The sequence below is a fragment of the Megascapheus bottae genome, chromosome 8 (assembly GCF_031878675.1).
Source record: "Megascapheus bottae isolate mThoBot1 chromosome 8, mThoBot2.hap1, whole genome shotgun sequence".
In the NCBI taxonomy this organism is placed as follows: domain Eukaryota; kingdom Metazoa; phylum Chordata; class Mammalia; order Rodentia; family Geomyidae; genus Megascapheus; species Megascapheus bottae.
In genome coordinates, this window is record NC_143516.1 from 62,260,274 (window position 1) to 62,277,426 (window position 17,153).

General features: G+C 42.9%; 1 protein-coding gene, 1 non-coding gene and 1 pseudogene across 2 annotated transcripts in view; all 3 read left to right on the forward strand.

Annotated features, from left to right (window-relative positions):
* Positions 1-17,153, forward strand: part of Ube3d (ubiquitin protein ligase E3D) — a 101,320-nt gene that overhangs the window by 67,918 nt on the left and 16,249 nt on the right. The window lies entirely within an intron of this gene.
* Positions 3,495-3,601, forward strand: LOC150060028 (U6 spliceosomal RNA). The gene has a single exon (XR_016536523.1). It is a non-coding gene; the product is annotated as a U6 spliceosomal RNA (small nuclear RNA).
* LOC150060029 (procathepsin L pseudogene) lies at positions 3,574-4,704 on the forward strand (annotated as a pseudogene).

Genomic DNA, 17,153 nt, shown 5'->3' on the forward strand with positions numbered 1-17,153 from the left:
TAGATTACACAAACATATACAGTCAAATCCCAGTCTTTACTCAGGACAGATTTCTCACTGATTCAGTTCATCCATTCTAGTTTTTAACCCCACTATTGAATTTTATATTTGTGGATAGCTTATATTCCTTCTTGGGGCATTAGAAAAATCTTCCTGGGGATATTAAAGATTGTTGCTAAGACTTGGCATACTTTAGGTGTGTTGGATTTTGAGTTGCAGTCTTACCTTGACTTCTCTGTGTCCTCTTTGACCCCTTCCCACAACTTGTCCTGATAGATTTGCAGTACCTTAAGTCCTCAGGCCTCTAGTCCAGCACAGTACTCAAGGGTGCATCTCTGTAGTGATACTGGAGCTGCACTGGACCACCAACTGATCAGTCTGGGGGTCACCCACTGTCCAGCCTGGGGCCCCCGGACTGACCAGCCTGGGGGTCACCCACTTTCCAGCCTGGGGCCCACAGACTGACCAGGCTGAGGGTCATCCTTTGTCCAGTCTGGGGCCCACGGACTGACCAGCCTGGGGGTCACCCACTGACCATCCTGAAGGCCATGGACTGACCATCCCAGGGGTCACCCACTGATTAGTCTGGGGCCATGCCCTGACCAGCCTGGGGATCATCCGGTGACTAGCCCAGGGGCCACCGACCAGCCCAGGGACCATGCACTGACCAGCCCCAGGGGCTATGCACTGACCAGCAGGCATCTTGAAAGCAGGTGAGAAGGATGAACTCCATTTCCCCATTTCTCTAGATAAACATTTACAATACCCCTTTCCTGTCAGCAGCATTTTCAGGAATCCATTCTGTCACATCAGAGTCCAGCATCGGGCCTCCTCTGTCCAAACCTAGCCCTGACGCTGCCCATCAGGCAGGCCTCCATGGTGCTTTGAACCTCTGCCTCCCCATGGTGCTTCTGGTCCCTAGAAAGGCTTAGCTTAGCTTTTGATTGTACCTATGGCTTGAAATTCTCTCTAAAATTTTATATTTTTTCTATTATTCTTTTTTTTTTCTTTCTGGTTCCAGTCCTAGGGCTTGAACACAGGGTCTGGGCACCATCCCAGAACTTTTTGGGTCAAGGCTGGCTCCTTACCACTTGGGATATAGCTCCATTTCTAGCTTTTTTGCTGCTTAGTTGAAGATAAGAGTCTCACTGACATTTCTGCTGGAAAGGAATTCAAGGGCAATATTAAGATTTAACCTCGGTCTTCACATCTCTAGAACAAGACACAACTGCCCTTCCTGCCTGGGACAATACTTTGTGAAGGATAAAGGCCAGATTTGGCCATTTTTATAATTAACGTAATCAGTATTGTGTTTCACCATTACTGTACTTGAGTAAGGACATTTACTGTGGGTGGGTAGAGGTGGTATAGTACTTTAGCCATAATAGAATTAAGCATCCCCAAAGATCTAGTTGTGTGCTAAGTGCTGTCAGCAATTAGGTCATAAATTACATAGTGGTTTCTTGAAGTAAATGGATTGTGGCTTTCTTTTTCTTTTTCTTTTTTTTTTTACTTTTAAAGTTGCTTGCTGGATTTTTCTTTTTTTAATTAAGTTTTCACCGAGCATTGTCATCATTTATCATTTAATATTAGGTTCTTTTAATTGTTATTGTAAAGGTGATATACAGAGGCGTTGAGGTTACATAAATCAGATAATGAGTACATTTCTTTCTGAACAGTGTCCCTTCTTCCCTCCTTTTCTCCCAGTTTTCCCCTCCTAACTCCCCTTCCCCACAAGTTGTATGGTTAACTTTCAACATAATGTCTAGAGAGTATCACTGCTGTATGTATTCACCCTTTGTCCCAGATATTAAGTGCTTTTATATGCATAAAAACTGGCCAGACATGGGAGGCTCACACCTGCAATCCTAGCTATTTAAAAGGCTGAGATCTGAGGATCATATTTGAGAGCTAACCTAGGAAGTAAAGTCTGTGAGACTCCTATCTCCAATTAACCACGGAAACAGCTAGAAGTAGAGGTGGGGTAGAGCTCCAGCCTTGAGTTGAAAAGGCTAAGGGACAGGCTCTTGAGTTCAGGCCCTAGTACTTGTACATGCATATGTATGTAAACCAAACTTGCTGTGGAATCTTTGTTTTTCAGATAATCATCTCTTGTTTTTCTGTATTCCGTCTTGTAAACCGGGTTGTATCTTTCATGTCCAAAGCAAAACAAGAAGCCATGCTTCCTCGAGTGGCACAAATCAAAAGAAGTGATTGTGTACATAGTTTCTCTCTTTATTAGTGGTCATTACTGGAAATAGGCTGGAGCCTGATTTGTGCTTTCAACTGGCCTTTTTAAAAATGAGAAGGGAGGAAAGAAGAAGAAAGGAAGGAGATTATTTTTGTTCTTTCATGTTCTTTTACATCCCCTCGTCCAGAACTGTTTTCCTGTACCATTGTAGGTGACGGCCGTGTAGTCTGTGTCCCAGACTGAAGTCAGGTGTGGAAATGGCCCCATGTTGGTTGCCAAAACGACCAACATCTGTGGACCAGTAGAAACAAGCAAAGCCAGAGATTGCATTGCACAATTCCTCACCATTTTCCTCAGCTCCACTTCCAATGTCCGTGGAGAGCAAAAGTGGACTTAGAGAAACCAGAAATAGAAAGACATGGGCTGCTGAAGCTGCCTGAGGGAGATTTGTAGCAGGATGATGGAAAGATTAAGTCAAGTCTAAATGTTAAACTGCTGAGGAAAAGTTGTAGCAGATGAGAGGCACAGGAAGCAGGGAGCAGAGTTTACATGGCATCATCCGATGAGCTGAGGCCATGTGGATGCACCAGTTAAAGAAACAGGCCTCACTTAAAGCACAATGGAAAGGATGGGACTGTTGTCCAAACCTTCTGCTTCCGCTGACAGGTAGGACGCCGACAGTTGAGACTAGCCTGAGTCAGGTGAGCCTTTGTTGTGGTGCTGCTACTGGGCAATCACTTTGGTGTTCTAGCTCCTAACTTAACGCTTGTCCTCCTGAGAAGATGGCATGGCTGCTATTTGAATTCTCCTCGAAGTCTTTATCCAGCCTTTTGTCAGAGGGGAAATTGCCCTATGCATAATCTGAAATAATTGAAATAACTGGAAGCATAATGAGAACCAACAGGTAGATGCTCCCTTGTGCTTCTTTTCACTTTGCAAAGTGAAATAATCGCTGATTGTACTCTGCTTTTAGAATTTAGGCAGACTTGGTAAATGATTTCTGTTTTCTAGATGTGCATAGGGACCAATATAAGGTGGTTGGTGTCCCAAAACCAGGTGTTGAAGATCTCTTTAAGCTTCCCAATATATTTGCAAATTTACCATGATGAAGTGGCAATGTACAGTGTAAAGCTGACTACAGAAATCGAGATATAGCTGAAATATATTTTTAAATTCATTCATATTGTTGCCTGTTCTTTTTCTCTTGATACATGTAGCAGCATCAGTAATGTTCTTATATGTCCTTGAGAGATTGGTTTTTAGTGATTAGTAGGGAATTGGTTTTTTAAAAATGGTCTTCAGGGTGCTTGCTGCGGCAGCACATATACTAAAATTGGAACGATATAGGAAAGATTAGCTTGGTCCCTGCACAAGTATGACACACAAATTGGTGAAGCATTCCATATTTTTTTTTCTGGCTGCCTTTTGCTTGGGAATAGCCTCAGCTACTCCAAAACATGACCAGAACTTAGACGCAGAGTGGTACCAGTGGAAGTCAACACACACAAGACTATCTGGTTTGAATGAAGAAGGATGGAAGAGAGCAGTCTGGGAAAAGCACATAAAATGACTGAAAGGCATAATGGGGAATACAGCCTAGGCAGATGTGGCTTCACCATGAAGATGAATGCCTTTGGGGACATGATCAGTGAAAAATTCAGACAGGCGATGAATTCAAAGCACAAGACAGGGAAAATGTTTCAGGAATCTGTATTCCTTAAGCTCCCCGAATCTGGGAATTAGACAGAAAAAGGTTACGTGACCCCCGTGAAGAATCAGGGTCAGTGTGGTTCTTGTTGGGCTTTCAGTGCCACTGGAGCCCTGGAAGAACAGATGTTCAAGAAGACTGGAAAAGATCCCCCTCAGTGAGCAGAATTTAGTGGACTGCTCAGTCCCAAGGCCATCAGGGCTGCAGTGGTGGCCTGATGGACTTTGCCTTCCAGTATGTCAAGGACAGTGGAGGCTTGGATGCAGAGAAATCATATCCATATGAAGACCAGGATGGGAAGTGTAAGTATGCTGTGGCAAATGACACTGGATTTGTGGACATCCCTCAGAGGGAGAAGGTCCTGTTAAGGGCAGGGGCCTCTGTGGGGCCCATTTCTGCTGTGATGGAAGAAAGCCATAGCCTTTCAGTTCTATGAATCAGTCATTTATTTTGAACCACAATGTAGTAGCAAAGACCTGGATCAAGGTGTTCTGATTGTCAGCCATGGTGTAGATGGGAATGGGCCAGATGATAAATATTGGATTGTGAAGAACAGCTGGGGTCCTCCGTGGTGGGTGCAGGAAGCTTTGTCAAAATAGCCAGGGACAAAGACAACCACTATGGACTTGCAACTGCAGCTAGCTACCTACAGTATGAACTACCAAACACATGGATGGAGGACTTACAAGGCAGCATGTCTGGAGAAATTCTATCTCAAAACTGCCCAAACCAAAACAGAACACTGGATTCATTGAGGATCCAAGTTACTATGATTTGGGACATTTTTACAAGAGTAAAATGTTAACACTACTTTTAAAGTCCTACTATAAATAGCTTTCTGATATTGAAGACTTGTTTAATTCTAAGATTTGAGTTTTTCTTTTATAAAAGGATGTATAAAGCTTTGCCTTTAAAAAAAAATAAAATTTAGTTCAGTAAATTAAAAAAAAGTGCTCTTCAGGATCTGTTTTAGTCCCTAACCATGTTTTACATTGTTACTCACCTGGTAAGAAACACTTATAGGTTCATAAAGAAATCAAGAGGCACACACAGATTTCCCATATTCCCCTTGTGCCCACATAATTATGACATTCGTCCCCACCAGAGCAAATACATGCCCTGCAGGACTGGCAGGTTATCACACATCAACTTTATCATTATCAACAGCTGTGGTTTACGCTGAGTTCACTCTTGGTGTCAGATGTTCTGTGCTTGGTGTGGGGGGACAGGTGTACAGTACATCATTGTATTGTACAGAATGGTGCCACTGAGCTAAAAACACCTCTGTGCCCAGCCTAATCCCCAGCTGGCACTTACTGATCTTTTCACCATCTCTGTAGATTTGCCTTTTCCAGAGTGTCATCTCTCTTGTGTTCACAGCTACTATGACCTGTTTACCCAGGAAATCCTAATGAATCAACAAAACTGGGATTAATAAGCAATTATAGCGTTGTTGTGGGATACAAGCTTAACATAAAAAAAAAAGCTAATTGCTTTCTTCTATGCCAAGAATGAATAGTTGAACTTGAAAATTTCAGATAATCGATATCTACTTTGGTACTGCTTCAAGTAAAATACTTTGTTATAAATCTAGAAAGTACATACAAAGTCTTCCTAAGAAAACTGTAAAACTCAAATCAAAAAGCTAAATAAGGACTGGAAGTTTTGCCTAGTGGTAGAGTGCTTGCCTAGCATGCATGAAGACCTGGGTTCAATTCCTCAGTGCCACATACATAGAAAAAAGCCAGAAGTGGTGCTGAAGCTCAAGTGGTAGAGCTCTAGCCTTGAGAAAGTCCAAGGACAGTGCTCAGGCCCTGAGCTTAAGCCCAAGAATGGCAAAAAAAAAAAAAAAAAAAAAAAGCTAAATAAATGGGAGAGGCATCTTATGTTATAGGTCATTTTGTTATAAACATAAACTTAGGCAAATTCAACCAAAAGAGAGAAACTCATTTTTCCTATCTCTTAACTAGTGCTGGCCTCTGTCCTGCACCATGGGCACACGGCTTGCTCTCCTCCACTATGGAAATAATGACACCTCAGGAGGTGGCCACTTCCCACGTTTCCCTACTTGATACTTTTTCTTTAGATGTTGTTCTGATTTTTCTTGCATATTTTTCTTTGTTATCCTCTCCTCTTAGCTCTGTGATTCAGCTAGAAGAAACAGCAATTCTTTAAAATAACAAGATTTCTCTTTTAATTGTAGAAGTCATACAAAATGATTACTGGACTGAAGAGTCTAAGCAGTCAAGTTGACATGGACCTGGCTTCTGAGTTAGCATTTTTGTTTCTATTCCATGCTTTCTCTGTACAGTTATGCTTCAGGGGCAGCATGGTGATAAGAGACAAAAGCCAGGAAATGGTTTTTACAAGACTGGAATAAACCTGTGAACGAGTAAATAAAAGGTTGAAACCTGCTTTCTTCTTTCATGTCATAAGCAATTTCCTGTATCATTCAATAATAATAATAATGGTAAATATTTATTGAACATTCCATGCAATAATCATCCTCTGAGAAAGCCCAAGGACAGTGCTCAGGCCCTGAGGTCAAGCCCATGACTGGCAAAAAAAAAAAAAAAAAAAAAAAAAAATCCTCCTCTGAATGAGTTTACTACAATCATACAATCACTTGCTTAATTTTTCCAAGAGACCTTGATGTCACACCAGTGTCTCACCAGCTTGACAAAGGTTCCCACCTGAGGACTTGGTGCCAGGGAGCAGGGAGAGACTCCAAAGGTTACAGATGGGTGAAAGCAATGTGACCATTCTGACCATACCTGAAGGGAGGCTACACAGGCACTTTTCATGGCCTGTGTCCTGGCCTGCCCATCATCTAGGTGGCCTGAAAGGCAGGTGAGCGAAATGAGCAGGAAAGCCAGGACAAAGGCAGAGGGGGTACATGAGTGTAGGCAGCTTCACGACTAGAGATCTCTTGTGGGGGGAAGAGTGATCCATGGAGAGGTGACCAGGACACTGGGAACTCCACAGTGGTCTCCTATGTGCCATGAGCAGAAAGGGAAAGTGACACTTCCTCAGCTTACCTAGACTAGAATGGCCTGGTGAAAACACTCCATGAAAGCTAGACGGAGACACAGCTCCTGACCAGTGATGGCCACACAGATTGTGCAGAAAAACCTCGGGAGGGCAGGAGTGCAACTCATATCCGTGCCCCACCACTACCACGACCAAGAGAACTTGCAGTCCTCTTGAAATCCACTGTGGGGGCAGCTGTGGTGTGAGTAAAGTGAGCATTTGTAGGGAGAGGTTTCCTTTGATCCTAGTGATAACTCATCCAATGTCCCATAAATATGGACTCCCCCCACTCCCTCCAGGCCAGCTGACATGGGTGGGCCATAGTATGCCAGCCATTGTGACTGCTAAAGAAGCTCAGCTTTGCTGCCATGCTATTATATGTTTGGTCTCTCTCCATCTCACTCCTCCCCCCTCTCCTTCTCCTTGTCTTTCCCTCTCTCTCCCTTTATTGCTTTGTTTTGTTACCAGTCCTAGGACTTGAACTCTGGACCTGGCACTGTCCCTAGATTCTTTTTTCTTTTCATATATTTTTATTGTGATTAATAGAAGGGTTACATTATATTCACCAGATAGAAGGTGCATTACTGCACATACATTGATACCCTTTCTCATGACATGGTCCCCATTTCCCTCCCCCCACACCCCCCTTATCTTGTTTTCCCCCCTTCCCTATCCAATTTCAAATAATCAAATACAAATATATCCAATATATCAGATAACAAAGTGAGATACTCTAACAATATTAGATAACCAATGGACAGCAAAAGAGATGATAGATTGTTGGGGACCGACTGTGGGATCAATGACCTTGGACCTGACCTTGGACCTACACAAGGAAGTAACTCTTATCAGGATGACTTTAAGCAATGTCAATCAGTTCTTATCATGATGACTTTAAGCAATGTCAATCTGTTCATATCATGATGACTTTAAGCTATGTCAATCAGTTCTTATCATGATGACTTTAAGCAATGTTAATCCTTTCTCAATTATCCTATATGTGATTTGTTTACTATTTTGTATGAATGTAGCCTCTGGCAGTTCCCTAGTTTTAAGAAGAGTATTTAAGGTCGGAACTTAAAATAAACGACACAGTCTTAGGCAGCAGTCTGGAGCTCACAGTCTTCTTGGACTGCTGACTTGGGCTGTAGTCCTCCCGAACTCCATCTGTTTGTCTCTCTTCTATTTTTTCCTAGTCCTTGCCCCTATTTCAGGAATCCCAATCCGCGAACCCTGGTTTGCTGCCGGCTGGCACCGGCAATAGATAACATAGTACATTAAGGAAAACAATCACTCATTATATGGCTTTTGTTTCTATATCTTAGAGGTCCTTTCATTTAATGTCATATTGTATGGCCTTATGTATCTAGGTTTTGCTCTATTGCCCAAGGTTTCTACTGATTATGACAAATGAGGGAAACCATTGAGCCTATGTTCCTTTGAGTCTGGCTTACTTCACTTAATATGATTTTTTCTAAGTCTTTCCATTTCCTAACAAATGGGGTGATGTTCTTTCTGACAGCAGCATTGTGTACAAATACCACATCTTGTTGATCCACTCATCAACTGAGGGGCATCTGAGGGGTTGGTTCCATATCTTTGCTATGGTGAATAGTGCTGCAATGAACATCGTTGTGCTAGTGGGTTTAGTCTGTCCTTGTTTCTGGACAATTGGGTAAATACCAAGGAGTTCAATTGCTGGGTCATAGGGGAGCTCTATGTTTAGTCTTTTGAGGAACTGCTATACTGCTTTCCATAGTGATTGAACGAGTTTGCACTCCCACCAACAGTGTAGTAGTGATCCCTCCTGGCCACATCCACTCAAGCATCTGTTGTTATTAGTTTTCTTGATCCTGGCCATTCTAACTGGACTGAGGTGGAATCTTAGAGTTGTTTTGATTTGCATTTCTTTTATGACCAGAGATGTGGAGCATTTCTTCATATGTCTGTAGGCCATTTTTATTTCTTCTTCAGAGAAGACTCTCTTTAAGTCTTTGGTCCATCTTTTAATGGGATGGTTGTTTCTTTGGAGATTAGTTTTGAAGTGATTCAATTTTTTGAGCTGTTGATGTAGTTTCAATATGAGGCCTTTGTCTGTTGTATGGTTAGTGAAGATCTTCTCCCACTCTGTAGGCTTCCTAATTAACTTGCTAGCTATGTCCATTGCCATACAAAAGCTCTGCAGTTTAATGCAGTCCCACTTATCCAGCTTCTGAGATTCTTTTTTTGTTAAAGCTAGCACTCCCAGGCCGGGAGTATGGCCTAGTGGTAGAGAACGTTCCTAACATGCATGGAGACCTGGGTTTGATTCCTTGGTACCACATACATAGAAAAAGCCAGAAGTGGCAGGAGTTTAGCCTAGTGGTAGAGTGCCTGCCTAGCATGCACAAAGACCTGGGTTCAATTCCTTGGTACCATATACATAGAAAAAGCCAGAAGTGGTGCTATGGCTAAAGTGGTTGAGCTCTAGCTTTGAGAAAGCTCAAGGCCAGTGATCAGGCACTGAGTTCAAGCCAGGATGGGCCAAAATAATAATAATAATAATAATAATAATAATAATAATAATAGTAATAATAATAATAATAAAAACTAGCACTCTACCACTTCACACAGTATCATTTCTAGTAGCTTATTGGAGATAAGAGTCTCTTGAGCCGGGCACTGGGTCACACCTGCAATCCTAGTTGCTCAGGAGGCTGAGTACTGAGGATTTGTGGTTCAAAGCCAGCCTGGGCACTAAAGTCCATGAGCTTCTTTATCTCCAATTAACCATGAGAAAACAAGATGTGATGCTGTGGCCCAAGGAGTAAGGTGGTAGCCTTGAGCTGAAGAGCTTGCCCTTCCCCACCTGCTACAGCCATTCTTCCCTGACCTCAAGATTCCTCATACCTCAGCGGGCTCAGACAGGGCCGTCTTTGTGTGCCTGACTCCACTGACCATGTGATCTCAATTCCCTCCTGTCATGGCAATGAGAGGTCTCACTCCTATCCATGGTCAACTCCTACTTCGTTGTATGGAATACTTCATTCACAGGTACCACAGTTCTTTATCTGGTGTTCTAGTTGTATTACACTGAACACTGGCTCTGTGGCCTGTCACCTGGTTCCTGTAGTTCCCATGAGACTGTTCAGTACTTCAGTAGCTATGGAGCCAGATGTGTCTTTGGGAAGCGCCGCCATTTTGCCTTTTTCCCTTCCTAAACGTTTAAGATTATTCAGGTTTTCTATTTCTTTTTGAATATATTTTCATGATTTATGTTTTTCTAGGGACTTGTCTGATTTCACCTAAATTTTCATAATTTTGATAACATTTAGAATATGCCTTTTATACCTGCTGTAACTATTGTTTGGTTTTAATAATGTTTCTTTCTGTAGATATTTGCCTTATCCCACAAACTCCTGATAACAGGTTTTTTTAACAAATCTTTTTCTTTCTGCATGAATGAATGCTTCTTCAAATCTGCCTATAACTTTGAAATCCTCTTGTTTCCCTGGCAAACTTTCTGCCTCTTTATCTGTTTAAACATATCTTTTCTATAATCTTCTATAATGAAAATATCCCCAGTTTTACAAGGTAAGTTTGGTAAGCCATTTCTGTTTTCTTCCTGCATGGTTGGTGGATTTTATGATAGTAAGCTTGTGTTGGCTTTGAAACTTTGTAGTTCTTGGAGTATGGGTTGAAAGTGTGTTCCTGCGGGGAGGGATGGGAAGGGGTCCCTGTCTGTGAGGCCCTGTCTAGAGTGTGAATTACAAGTGTGCCACAGTGAGCCACACCAGCTCCCACCATCTACCACTAGAGGGCAGATCATTTCCAGTGCATGTACTTGGGGGCCTTGGTGGGTTGGGGAGAGGACTAGAACTAATTACAGGACCCCACACCTGAGCCCCCAGCCTTCTACAGTTCAGAGCACAAGCTTCTGTTTTTACCTTCACTCATGAGGCCAGAGCTTCAGCAAGAGCAGGCCTCCTCTATCTCAGAGGATGCCATTATTTTCCCTGACTGCACAAGCTGTGTGCTTAAAAGTTCTTTTAAATATTTATTCAGCATTTTAAGACTTCTATGCTGAAAAAGGTTTCTTCTGACTTCCGAGTCTTTCCATATTAGAAGAAAAGAGAATTTGAATCTTGCTTCTAAAATTGAAATATGAATTAAATTCTTATGTGGTACTTCTTTAGAAGTTCCAACCCTGTGTCAGTTTAGTGTTTTTAGATCCTGGTCAAGGACAGAGAAGTAGGACATTTGCAGTAGCTGCCATTTGGGGTTAACTTAATAATACGTAGCGTGTGATCTCACTTAATCCACAATCTCTGTGAGGTCTGTTCTACCATTTATATAGGAAAGGTAAGGTCACTGGGGCTGAGGGAGATTCAGTTTGCCAGCTCTATGAGATGTGTTCTGTCATTCATGTAGTAAAGGTGATGTCACTGAAGCCTGGGAGAGAGTCAGGAGACTTCTCCAAGGTCATTGAGCAAACAGTAATTCCTAATGGTAGCCTTGGGTCATTCAGAAAAGAAATCATGCTTGATGAAATCTGTTTGCACTTGGTGTTCTGCTTTTACAAGGCATCAGATTTAAATATCCATTTAAATTCTTTTGCCATAGATGAGCGTGGAATTTCCCTATTAAAAAGATAAGCATAGCAAAGGAATGAAATTTACCTTTTCTTTTCTTTTCTTTTCTTTTTTTGCTGCTTTGCTTCCTCTAAGAAAAATTACTCATAGAAAACCTCCAAGGATGTTTCTGGATATCAGATCCCAAAATGCATTTGTCAGCCTGCATGAAGGTGTAAACTTTAGCCAAGGACTTCAGAGCTGAACTGCTGAGCATGGATTCCCTTTCTGACATAAGGCATCCCTATCCATTTTTTTTTTTAAATCTCTGGTCAGCCCTTTAGTGTTGTATTAATAGGTTTCTTTGAAAAGGTTGGTTTTTATTTTTTAAGAGCTTCATATTTTTCCTTAGGTTTTTTGCTCAAGGCTATTGCTCTCCCACTTGAGCCATCCCCCAAAGTCTGGCTTTTTGCTGGTAACTGTTTGTCCAGCCTGGATTGGAAATGAGATCCTCCAGATCTCAGCCTCCTGAGTAGCCAAGAATTACATGTGTGAGCCAGTGGCACCCGGCTCCACTTACATGGACCTTTGTGCTCTATATGGAACTTGGAAACTGACTTCCCTGTACACTGGTTTTTGTGTGGTGATGCCTCGGGGTGTTGTGTTCTTTAGGAATATTTTCGAGAACCTGTTTTTTCCTCGTGTGGCATTGTTTCCACATTCCTGGTTTGGGGGCAGGTAACAAAACTGTAATGCCTAGGTGCTTTTCTTAAGGAAGTTTTTGTTCTCCTACAATAACAACCAGGTCCATTCACCCAGAAAAGTCAGGACCAGGAGAATAAGAAAGATGCTCTGGATCCAGGGGTCAGAGTCCTCGGTGACTCCCTCTGCACAGGGCTGGTCTTTGATACCAAATAACCACCTTCCGGTGCCTGCTGGTAACCCCTCTTCCCATCTGCCTTCCCAGATGCGGTGGTGTGAGTTCCAGGCACTGGAGGAGAGTGAAGGTCGCTGTTACTCAGCAAGGTCACCTCCCCTTATGCGTGGTCTCTTCTGTCCTTCCATTTCTCTTCCCTCCACAGAGCTAGGCAGAGGAAGGGGACAGGGTCAGGATGCCAGCTCTAGGGTCTGCTGTCCTTTCTACGCATGTACTACTTTATATTCTTTTGTAAATGAAACTGAAACAACCAAGGGGACAACACTTCCTTTATATCTTTGCAATTCATCCTGTTATGCCAAATGTTACGTCTTCCAGCCCTTGAATTGCCTAAGTGCTATTCTAGACAATGCTTGTGTCATTCTTTTTTTTTTTCCTGTCAACGTTTTCATCTAGTAACTCAGGTATGTTTCTTAATACCTGGTATCCTGTTCTCATTTATAAAATGACTTTTTAAAAACCTGTACTTGATGGTAACTTCCTTCCCTCTTCTTTCTCTTTCCCTTCTCTTTATCCCCAGTTGAGCTGTTAAAATCTCAGCAAAGAGTGAAAATTAATCTTCTTTTAAGAATTTACTTCTTTATTCGCATGCTAAGGATTTGATGCATGTGGGTGGGTGGGGGAGGGGTAGTTTGTGAGAGCTTTTCCCTGATTTTTTAACCACCTATTTTAGAGAGGCAGGACAGAGCCCGATTTTGAGGCTGAACATTAGTTTGTTTGTTTTTTTCCTTGCTTTCTAAAGGGTCCCATAATTCCCTCTACCATCATCCCCATTCGTTTCTGAACTCTGTAGGTAGGAGCCAACCTTCAGTGACTTCACCAGTTGATTGATGGGGCAAGAGTGCGAAGCTGGGTAGGTAAAGCAAAGGGTCTCTTGAGTCACTGAATCAAGCTGTCCCTCAGTGCCTATGGGACTGAAGGTTCCCGAACCCACCTCGTCTCAGAAGCCACGGATGTGCAGGTACCCTGTTTGAAATTACACACTTACTTAGATATAACCCATACAAATACTCCCATATACTTTAAATCTTTTTAGTAGTTCAGTCTTGAGCTGTTATAATACCTAATGTAATGCAAATGTGACATGAATAGCTACTAAACTGTTGTTTCGGAAATAATGACAAGGAGGAGAAAAACTCAGTATGTTCAGTGCAGACACAATTGTTCCTGAACGTTTTCCCTCCACTGTGGACTAAGTCCTCAGGTGTGGAGCCCGGGATACAGGGCAGCAGGAACCGGAAACTCCCGAGTTGACATCAGAGGCCCGCCGAGCACCACCGGTTACATGCAGCTCTTACCTGGTTGCCAGTTCAGACACGAGTGTACCTTCTGCTGGCTTTGTTTAAGCAGCAGATGGTGCCAAGCTAAGTACCCTCTCTTTACACTGGACATGGGCCCCGTTTCTGTTTGTTTTTCCACTGTAAAAGGACTACTTGAAATGTATGTCAAGTTTGTCTATAGTTGTTCTCTTGTAACTGCACCATTAAATCTGAGATCTGCATCTTTTTTCCACCCACCAACACAGAATTTAACTGTTGCAATACTGATAAATATCAAGTCTGCTCAGTAATCATTTGTTGGATCTAAATAGCTAATTTGTTAATTGTGAATATATCCTAAATGGGCTAGCCTTCAATAGGAGTATTTAGAAACTAAATGAACTGACCTTTGATGTCTCATGGTCGCTCTATGGTAGTAGTAAATATGTAATGTCAGAAGTAGAGAATTATTCTACACTTGGATGCCAGTAAGATTTCTGTAGATACTTCTGAATATTTTATAAGCTTTGCTACATTTCATAATTGAAAATGACAGACCGCAATAACACAAATTTATAGCCTGTTAGAAATGACAGAAATTGGGAAGCAGACTGGGGTCCTGGGGTCAGTAATTGGCTGAGTGTGGCTTGAAATCCTAACCCCGTACACACTGGCTGTTGAGCTTCAAGAAAACATGTCTCCTTTCTTTGTGTGTGTGTGTGTGTAATATCCATTCTTTATGAATATTACAATGTTAAAATCAACAAATACATGTCCTTCAAATATGACAAATGCTAAATATGTGGTTATGACTTTGTCTCTGGGACTAGACCTTCTGTTTCTAGTTCTAAACATTCTGCTACTGCCAGAGAGCAGCCCCTTACTTCCAGTCCCTGCTTGGTGATACAGCACACTACAGAGCACACAGTGGGACCCGTGCTGGTCTTCCTTACCCCTTGGCCTGCCTGGTCACATGCTGTGTCTGGCAGCTGCTCCAGGGTCCCCACAGGGCCCTGTGACAGCTGAGTGCCTTGCTGAGGAGACGACTCTTGGCAAGACCTGGCTCTGACGCTGGGCTGTGGGATGTTGTTCTGAACTTGACATGCATAAGTACTGGAGTAGATAAATCCAAGATGAAGGACAATAAAAATCTGATTTTTAAAGCTGGAGAGGGAAGGGGTGACATTGTTCAAAAAAGACATGTTTTCATTACCTGACTTATGTAACTGTAATGCCTCTGTACCTCCCCTTTATGATAACAATAACAAATTAAAATTAAGAAAAGTGTAATGGAAAGTTTTAGAAAGGAAGCCTGAAAATAACAGGTGAGCATCCAGGGAAGAGGAGGGGAGAGGATGAAGGCATGATGGGGAGATGAATGGGAATGAACACGCCATGCATGTGGCTGGAAATGCCATGCCAGCACCCATTGCACTGTGCAATCAATTTATGCTAATTCTTCGTAATTTAAAGCTATACTTAGAAGAAAAGTTATTCTAGACAAGTGACATATTCACAACACTCAGAACCTTTCTGGGCATAGGTCTGCTACTCTGTGAAAGAATCTAAGCACGCTGATCCCAGAGGCACATATTGACAAGGGTAGACAGGTTGTGATGCTGTAAGACAGCGGGGTGGACTTGAACCTGTGACGGTGACCACCTCCCCTCCCCTTGAAACACGCACAGCAAGGATACAGAAGCCGAGAGCCTCAAACCTCACAGATGAATGGGGTTGCAGGATGGCCATTTTTCATCCTGGCATGCATACTTGAAATCGTATGCTCATCTACCCAGTCACCGAGGCCGGGCTGAGTGTGGATGTTCACAACTGGGTCTGTGAGGGAGATTGCTCACCAGTTGCTGCTCATGCTCGTGTAATGTCTTGTAATCTACTTTGCCATATTGTAGCTCGTTACCCCAACACAAACAACATTATTTAGGCTTGTGTCTTAGGGGCATGAAGCTCTAATTTGGGATGAAAATGACCCAATATATTGCTTTCTAAGCTTTAGTGCTTTAGGCAAGTTCTCATTTTTTCCCCACCCCAAATTACGGAACATTCTATAAACCTTAAAACTTCTTGCTTCTAAAACTATGCACTTCACTTTATTATCTATGGGGAAAGAGTGTTTTATAGGTTATTTTATTTAAAAAAAAAAAAAGAAAGAAAAGAAAAAGAAAAAGTGAGCAATGTGGCCAGAGTTCTTGGACAAGTGAAGCCACCTCAGGGCCTTTGGAATGGGGAAAGTCCAGTGAGAGGCAGATGAATGGGAAATGCCATTCCCGCCACCTCGGGGTGAGAAAGATGGAGGCAGGGTTTTTTTTTTTCTCACTACTTGCAGTTGTTCGTGCCCATTTTCTTTTTTACTTTTCTTTTTTTTTTTTCTTTTGTGCTGATACTGGGGCTTGAACTCAGGGCCTTGGTGCAATTCCTTAGCTTTTTTTCCCCTCAAAGCTGATGTATGGCCAATTTTGCCTCAGCTCCACTTCTGGTTTTCTACTGGTTAATTGGAGACTGGAGTCTCTCTGAACCATGATCCTCAGATCTCAGTGTCCTGAGTAGCTAGGATTACTACGTACTGGATTACAGGCATGAGCCCACCTGTGCCAGCCTGAGACCTCATTTTCTAGCACAGTCATCCGTGGAGATACGGGACACGAGGTAGTGCACTGCTTGTTACACAGAAAAGTATGAAGGAGCAGCCATGCAGTCATTAGAACAGGGTCCATTATCCTTTAAGAAACAGGCAGGCTCCCCACCTTTGGGGCCCATGCAGGATATGGTCTAATGATGTTTCTTGCCTCCCACTCCAGAAGCAGCAGCCTTGCCTCCAGCAGCTTAGCAGCAAATAGAAAGTCAAACTGACCTCCCTGAAGCAAAGGAGCACTGGGCACTAGGCTCTGCCTGCCCCTCCCCACCCCTCCCCTCCCCTGTCTGCGCTGAGAATCAGCCCTACTTTCTCTGGTCTCTACCTGAACACCACTGCATTTCCTTTTGTCTGTGTGTGTGTGTGTGTGTGTGTGTGTGTGTGTGTGCGCGCGCGTGCGTGCATGCGTGTGTGCGTGCATGCGTGCATGCATGCGTGCACGCTGTGTGCATGTTTGCCCATGTGTGCATTCAGTACCTTTACTATGGCTACACAGGGCCTGGGTACCATCCCTAAGTATTTTTACTCAAGGTTGGTGTTCTACCACTTGAGCCACAGTGTTATTTGTAGCTTTTTGGTGGTTCAGTGAAGGTAAGAATCCCATAGACTTCCACAGCCCTCAGATCTCAGCCTCTTGAGTAGCTAGAGTTACAGACGTGAGCCACTGGTGCCCGCCTCCTTGTCAGAATATCATAAAAGCTTTTATAAAAGTATATCCACTTACAGCCTTGTGTTTTACTTTAGGGAATTCCCTTACCATCCCCGCCTCTGCCATCACTGCCACCGCCAGGCTCAAAACATCAACTCTCCTTCCCTACCACACCCATG